Source organism: Callithrix jacchus, chromosome 1 (assembly GCF_049354715.1).
Source record: "Callithrix jacchus isolate 240 chromosome 1, calJac240_pri, whole genome shotgun sequence".
Taxonomy (NCBI): Eukaryota; Metazoa; Chordata; class Mammalia; order Primates; family Cebidae; genus Callithrix; species Callithrix jacchus.
The window spans coordinates 121,950,023-121,958,154 of NC_133502.1; the positions used below are offsets into that span (position 1 = coordinate 121,950,023).

Consider the following 8,132-nt stretch of genomic DNA (forward strand, 5'->3'; position numbering starts at 1 on the left):
GACAAAATTTGAGGGGACGGGGTTATTCTACCGAAACTTATAAGAACCTTTATTTTTAGATGTCATTTGTTTCTGTCTGTCCATTATTGCCAGTTCCACCTGTTGATCCTCATCCTCTGTTTCTGTCAATCTGGTGGGACTATCAATCACAACATCTTATGCAGATGGGGCCTGGTAGGTGGCGATTGGATCATGGAGGTGATTCTCATGAACGATTTAGCACCAGCACAGAACGAGTGCTGTTCTTGTGGCAGTGAGTGAGTGAGTGATCATGAGATCTGGTTTTTTAAAATGAGTAGCACTGCTCCCCCCACCTCTTAATCCTGTTCTGTAAGATATCTGCTCTCCCTTTGGCTTCCACTATGATTGGAAGCTTCCTGAGGCCTCCCCAGAAGCCAAGCAGATGCTCGCATGCTTCCTGTGCAGCCTGCAGAACCATAAGCCAACTAAGTCTCTTTTCATTATAAATTACCTAGTTTCAAGTATTTCTTTACAGCAATGCAAAAACAAACTAATACACATAGAGTTGTCCGACCTACCCTCTGCGGGAAGAATGGGCTCATTGGGAAAGAAACCGGACCGCAGGCTAGAGGAAATTCCTTAAGTTCAGGCTTTATTGAGAGGAAAGAGCCTCCGGGCGGGCCAGCTGGGACGAAAAGGAAAAATGGCCGCGCTGCTCAGAGGGGCAGGGTTGTTTTATAGGGGGCTGAAGGGCTGGGGGGTGGGGAAGCCAAAAGCCGAGGTGGTGGGCAACTGTTGGTCAGTTTGAACTGCTGGGTGGGAAGCTGGGCGGTGGGAGGGCTAGGGCCGGTATGTAAAGTGAGAGATAAGGGAGCCTCTTTGTGGGGGAGGGAAAGAGAGAGAGATTTTGCGGTAGGGGCAGAGTTTTCCAAACATTCCCGACTCCTTAAAGAAAAGAAAAAGAGGGGGTCAGGGGCGTCGGTTGTCTCTCTAGCTACTTCCTGCTGACAAGGGTCGATGGGGGTTCTGAAGAGGTCTCTTTTCTTAACGAGCCTGGATGTTCGGGGAGAGGTCTGTTTCTTGCACTCGTTCAGGGTGGGGTTGGAGCAGCATCTGGTGGATGGTGACTCGAGTCAGTTCTTGAAAGCGCCGCTATAGGAACTGTAGAAAGCAAGGAGCAATAAGTAAGATTAGGCAAACAGCTACTAGGGGCCCAAGCAATGGGGACAAGAGGGTATACATAGAGGAAGACCACCACGCCGTGGCTTCAGCCGAGAACTTCTGACTCTGCAGGTTAGTTTTGAGTTTCTGGAGGCTCTCGATTCGGGTTTCTACTAGGCCGGATTCATTGATGTAGTAACAGCACTCTTCCTGTAGGAAGATACAGGTCCCTCCTCATTCAGCAGTGAGCAGGTCCAGGGCTCTTCGGTTCTGCAAGGCAACTTGGGCAACTGAGGTGATCTGTCGTTGGAGTGATGCTAAAGACTCAGTAGAGTCATCAATAGCCGCTTGGAGTTGTGAGGTCAGTCGGGCTATGGCCAGGTGAGAGTGGACTAGTGCCCCTCCTCCTAATCCTGAGTAAAGTAGGGGAGGTAGCTGTCTAGAGGAGTAGTCTCTGGCGGTGGGGGAGTTGAAAGCAGGAAGGGGCAACCATACAGCAGCTCAGATGGGCTAAGCTGTGATGGGCCCCGGGGGCTTGCTCTTACTCTGGTGAGGGCGATAGGAAGTAAGGTTACCCAGGATTGGCGGAGCTCAAGCATGAGCTTGGTCAGATGCTCCTTTATTAGGCCATTGGCCCGTTCTACCTTACCAGAGGACTGGGGATGGTAGGCGGCATGTAGCTTCTACTGAATTCCTAGAGAGGTAGAAACGGCATTAGTGACTTTGGAGATAAAGGCTAGGCCGTTGTCTGACTGTATGGTAGCTGGGAGTCCAAAGCGTGGGATGATGTCTTGAATGAGATGAGTGGCTACTGTCCCGGCAGACTCAGAGGCTGTGGGGTAAGCTTCAATCCAGCCTGAAAAAGTGTCAACAATGGTTAGCAGATACTGGTACTGTTTGTGCTTTGGCATATAGGTGAAATCAATTTGCCAGTCTTGGCCAGGTAGGAACCCGCGTAGCTGATGAAGCTGGCGCCGAGGATGACAGGAACTCTGGGAATTAGTTTTCACGCAGACAGTACATGAGGACTGGACTTCCTGTCTGGTATTGAGGAGGCGGTGGGGGTGAAAAAGTGGGTGGAGGAACTGGTATAAGGCTTTAGGCCCAATGTGGAGTGAATTATGGATGTCTTGGATTATCTGGTACCTTTGCTTTTCAGGGAGGATGAGGAGGTTATGCTTGAAGGCCCAGTCATCCTTGAACCGTACCCCGGGGGTAGACTGGAGGGCCTGGAGTTCCGAGGCAGAGTATTGAGGGCTAGGAGAAAAAGGCTATGTGGGCTGGCGGTGGGGAAGGTTATGACGGCCTTCAGCTTTGAAAGGATGTCTCGCCCCAGAAGGGGAACTGGGCAGGTGGGGATTACTAAAAAGGAGTGGGTGAATGGAGTGGAGTTATATGAGCACATGAGTGGTGGGGTTTGGTAGGGGATACTCGGGGTCCCATCGATTCCCATGACTAAGACCTGGGAAGGGGTGAGATGGCCAGAATAAGAAGGAAGTGCGGAGTAGGTAGCCCCCATGTCTTGTGACCCTAGGCTCGGCGAGGGTAACTGGAGTCGGAAAGCCAGGGCCCCGCTAGTCATCTAGCAGCCCTAGTAGACTGGGGAACGGAGCTCCCTCGGAGGTCGGCTCCTGGCAAGCAGGCTCCTCCCTACTGAGGGTGACCGCCGGCTGCGTAACGCCAGTGTGTCTGTTTTGAGGAACCGGCACCCTGGGGAAGCTGGGGCAGTCTGACTTCCAGTGTCCCGGGAGCCGACAGATAGGGCAAGGCTTAGTTGGTGGCCATGGTTGTGGACAGGCTCGGGACCAGTGTCCTTCCTTTCCACATTTGAAACATGCCCTGGGTTTCGGCCTTGGGCTTCTGGTTCCCTGCCGGCCTTAGAGCCGCCACTAGGGCTTGGGTCTGGAGGGCAGCCTTCTGCTTCATGCGAGTTTGGCGGGCAGCCTCAGCCGCATCTTCCATGGCATTGAATACTTTAAAGGCCATTTTTACCAGGTCTTGGATGGGAGTCTCTGGCCCCTCTTCTGCTTTCTTTAGTTTCTTTCTTATGTCGGGTGCTGATTGGGAGATAAAGTGGGAGGCTAATACAGTGGCCCCATTTTGGGAGGCTGGGTCTAGTCGAGTATACCAGACTAGGGCTTCTTATGCTTGAGTGAGGTATTGGAATTCTTTAATATATGTGGACGGGTTGGCTGAGAAGGATCCTAAACGTGTCTCAATTTGGGACGGGTCTTGGAGTGAGAAAGGAACATGGACCCTGATTAAACCTTCTGCGCCTGCCACTTCTCGGAGTGGGGCCAGGATAGCTGGCTGGTGGGAGTGGGTGTGGGCCGCCACCGGAGAGGCAAGAGGAAGTGCGGCCTCTGAGGGAGGGGGCTCGGAGGGTGTAGAGGGAGAGCGAGGCATGGCCTCTGAGGTAGGAGGTGCAGAGGGAGTGGGGGAAGGGCGTGCCGTTGATGGCGACTGGTTGCTGAGATTGGCAGGAGAGGACAGATGTTCAGGCAGATCCTCCGGTGAGGAGTAGGGAGGGGGAGAGGTAGTGGAGGAAGATTTACGGGGGGGTTCGAGATAAGAGGATTTGGTAGGTGGAGCACGAAGAACATAGGTTGGGGTGGGTACGGAGGTCCCAAAAAGCCTGGACGTAAGGAATTTCATTGTCCTTGCCCGTGCGGCGACAAAAATCGTCGAGATCTCGGAGGGTGTTGAAATGAAAAGTGCCAGTCGGGGGCCAATGTGACTGGTTACTGAGTTTGTATTGGGGCCAAGCCACCTGGGACAGGAAAATAAGCTTTTTCTTTCTGAGGGTTTGGGAATATCCCAATTTGGTAAAATTTCGCAGCAAGCACCCGAGGGGGGTGCTCAGAGGTATTTTGGACTCCGAATTTCCCATGGCAGGCGCAGCTACAGACTCTCCGGCGCGGATGGGCAGATGCAACGAAAAGGCGTCCCCGTTCGTTGCAAATTCCCCGGAGTACAATTAAGTACGGAAAGGGAAGCGGTCAGAGGGGCGTCCCCCGTCTGGCGGCTGTCCCTCAGAAGGCTCCTGGAGCCGGAACGGAAGACTACCTTGGCTCGGCCGAGACTAGGCAAGGAGTCCGTGCGGAACGCCGGAGAGGGAGCAACTGCACCATGCCGTAGGAAGAGGAGACGGGAAGCGGGGGAAGGCAAAGCAAGAAAAACTTGGCTTACCTTAATCGGAACGTGGAGGTGGCAGGGCCAGTGTTGGGTAGGTCGGGGAGGGGGGCCGTGGCCGGGCCAACGGCCTCAGCTCCCGTCCCGGGTTTCCGGCACCATTTGTCCGACCTACCCTCTGCGGGAAGACTGGGCTCATTGGGAAAGAAACTGGACCGCAGGCTAGAGGAAATTCCTTAAGTTCAGGCTTTATTGAGAGGAAAGAGCCTCCGGGCGGGCCAGCTGGGACGAAAAGGAAAAATGGCCGCGCTGCTCAGAGGGGCAGGGTTGTTTTATAGGGGGCTGAAGGGCTGGGGGGTGGGGAAGCCAAAAGCCGAGGTGGTGGGCAACTGTTGGTCAGTTTGAACTGCTGGGTGGGAAGCTGGGCGGCGGGAGGGCTAGGGCCGGTATGTAAAGTGAGAGATAAGGGAGCCTCTTTGTGGGGGAGGGAAAGAGAGAGAGATTTTGCGGTAGGGGCAGAGTTTTCCAAACAGAGTGACCTAGATTTCGCCAAACATAGTAGCCCATACCCTTGAACCCAGACATTTGTTCAAAGTCATGGACAATCTGTGGTGGGCATATGTCCCAAGATGGATTAATTGTCCTCTTAGGTTGTTGCTATTTGGAGCTAGAAGAGAAGGGACCTTGCTTTCAGATCACCAAATCTAGGACATGCATTTGGGACATGCAGTAGCTATATAAACTATGTATGTATGTTATAAAGCTTAGAAGGCAGGCTAGGTGCAGTGGCTCATGCCTGTAATCCTAGCACTTTGGGAGGCCAAGGCCAGTGGATCATGAGGTCAAGAGTTCAAGAGCAACCTGGCCAAAGTGGTGAAATATCATCTCTACTAAAAATACAAAAAAATTAGCTGGGCATGGTGGCAGGTGCCTGTAATCCCAGCTACTTGGGAGGCTGAGGCAGAGAATTGCTTGAACCCAAGAGGCAGAGGTTGCAGTGAGCCAAGATCACACCTCTGCACTCCAACCTAGGTGACAGAGTGAGACTCTGTCTCAAAAAAAAAAAAAAAAAAAAAAGCTTAGAAGTCTACTTAAAATTTTCAAAAAGATATTTTATAATATTGCTATGATATTTATTTTCCATTTAAAAAAGAGAAACCAGCTAGGTATGGTGGCTCACACCTGTAATCCCAGCACTTTGGGAGGCCCAGGTGGATGGATCACCTGAGGTCAGGAATTCAAGACCAGCCTGGCCAACTGATGAAACCCCATCTTTACTAAAAATACAAAAAATTATCCAGGCATGGTAGCAGACACCTTTAATCCCAACTACTAGGGAGGCTGAGACAGGAGAATCACTTGAACCCAGAAGACAGAGGTTGCAGTGAGTCGAGATCTCGCCACTGTACTCCAGCCTGAGCAACAAGAGAGAAACTCCATCTAAAATAAAATAAAATTTTAAAAAAGCAAGGGAAACAGTCCACAGTCCAATAAAACTTTTGAGATGCTTAAGTATATTGGATAACTCAGAAAGTTTGGGAAAACAACAGTACAGATTGGAGTGGGAAAAGATTTCCTAGACCTGAGGGACTTTAATGGAACCTTGAATGATCTGGATGAATACAGATTTATAGTGACTATATTTTAGATAGCTGGAATATTATTAGCAAAAGTGAAAAACAAAAAAGGAAGCAGGCAGCAAAGTCCACCTGACTGGAACTTGGGGTATCCACAGGCAGTTAATTAGGCCAAAAAACACAAGATTTATATCCTGGAGTCTTGAGACTAAGGGAGGACAGGGACCAGCATTGACTTGAGGTAAGAGGAACTATAACAAAGAAGGTGAAAGGTAGACAGGATGAGGAACCCTGCTGGCAGATGTGCTCTAGATAATTTACATGCCTAATTGCCTTCTGTCTACATAGACAAATTGTGTGTGATCCTACACACACACACTCTCCCATCCCACCCCCTCCCCGCACCAAAAACCCATCACCATGGCCTCCCCTGTTTAAGCCAGAGGTAGAGCTAGGACAGGGCCATCCAAATGCTGGCCTAGGGTAAGGGACCAAAATATGCCTTAGTAAAATATGAAAGATTATTGGGCTGGAGACAGTAAAAAAGAAGCAAATGCAGACCAGGCGCAGTGGCTCACGCATGCAATCACAGCACTTTGGGAGGCCGAGGCGGGTGAATCACCTGAAGTCAGGAGTTTGAGACCAGCCTGACCAACATGGAGAAACCCCATCTCTACTAAAAATACAAAATTACGGCCAGGCGCGGCAGCTCACGCCTGTAATCCTAGCACTCTGGGAGGCTGAGGTGGGTGGATCACCTGAGGTCAGGAGTTCAAGACCAGCCTGGCCATCATGGTGAAACCCCATCTTTAAAAAAGAAAAAAATATAAAAAACTAATAATAAAAAAATACAAAATTAGCTGGATGTGGTGGCACATGCCTGTAATCCCAGCTACTTAGGAGGCTGAGGCAGGAAAATCACTTGAACTCAGGAGGAGGAGGTTGTAGTGAGCCGAGATAGCACTGCTGCAGTCCAGCCTACTGGGCAACAAGAGCAAAACTCTGTCTCAAAAAAAGAAAAAGAAGCAAATGTGGGAAAGCTTTCTGCCCTCCTTCTATTGCCTAAAAGCAAGACATAATTTATTATATATTTTTTTAAAAAGGTACTCTGCCCCCCTTTCTACCAAGGATAACAAAGGTCAACTACCAAAGACAGCTTTAGAGACTGTTGGACTAGAGGTGGCAATACAGGAATCTACGTAAATAAGTTTAAGTATGTCGAGGTGCAGTGGTTCACGCCTGTAAATCCCAGCTTTGGGAGGCCGAAGTGGGCAGATCACAAGATCAAGAGATTGAGATCCTCCTGGCCAACATGATGAAACCCCGTCTCTACTAAAATACAAAAATTAGCTGGGTGTGGTGGTGCGTGCCTGTAACCCCAGCCACTTGGGAGGCTGAGGCATGAGAATCACTTGAACCCAAGAGGCGGAGGTTTGAGTAAGCCAAGATCACACCATTGCACTCCAGCCTGTCAACAGAGAAAGACTCTACCTAAACAAACAAACAAGCAAACAAGCTTAACTAATTAGCTTTTACCTGTCAGTTATTTGCCTTCCCCCAGGCTGGCATCATAGACCTGTAAAGTCCTATTCCTTGTTTTCTCACTTCTCTGAAAGTGTGCTATTTTTATTTTTTATTTTTTGAGATGGATTTTTGCTCTTATTGCTCAGGCTGGAGTGCAGTGGTTCGATCTCTGCTCACTGCAACCTCCGCCTCCCAGGTTCAAGAGATTCTCCTGCCTCAACCTCCTGAGTGCTGAGATTACAGGTGCATGCCACCACACCCAGCCAATCTTTGTATTTTTAGTAGAGATGGGGTTTCACCACATTAGCCAGGCTGATCTAGAACCCAACTTCAAGTGATCCACCCACCTCGGCCTCCAAAGTGCGGGGAATATGGGTGTGAGCCACCACACCAGGCCTATTTCTTTTTCTTTTTTTTTTTTTTTTTTGAGACCGTCTCACTCTGTTGCCCAGGCTGGAGTGCAACAGATTGATGTCAGCTCACTGCCCAACCTCTGCCTCCTGGGTCCAAGTGATTCTCCTGCCTCGCCCTCCTGAGTACCTGGGATTACAGGAATGTACCACCATGCATGCCCAGCTAATTTTTGTATTTTTAGTAGATACGTAGTTTTGCCATGTTAACCAGGGCTGGTCTCAAACTCCTGACCTCAAGTGATCCACCCGCATCAGCCTCCCAAAGTGCTGGGATTACAAGGTATGAGCTACCACGTCCAGTGCAAGCATACTATTAATATTTGTTGCTGTATTAGCCCATTCTCACATTGCTATTAAAAACTAT

The 8,132-nt window shown here is 50.0% G+C and overlaps 1 long non-coding RNA gene across 1 annotated transcript; it reads right to left on the minus strand.

Annotated features, from left to right (window-relative positions):
- Window positions 1-592: 592 nt before the first annotated feature.
- LOC128932160 (uncharacterized) lies at window positions 593-4,562 on the minus strand. The gene is made up of 2 exons (XR_008481642.2): window positions 4,312-4,562; window positions 593-1,978 (listed from the first exon to the last, which is right to left on the minus strand). It is a non-coding gene; the product is annotated as an uncharacterized LOC128932160 (long non-coding RNA).
- Between the last annotated feature and the right edge of the window lie 3,570 nt (window positions 4,563-8,132).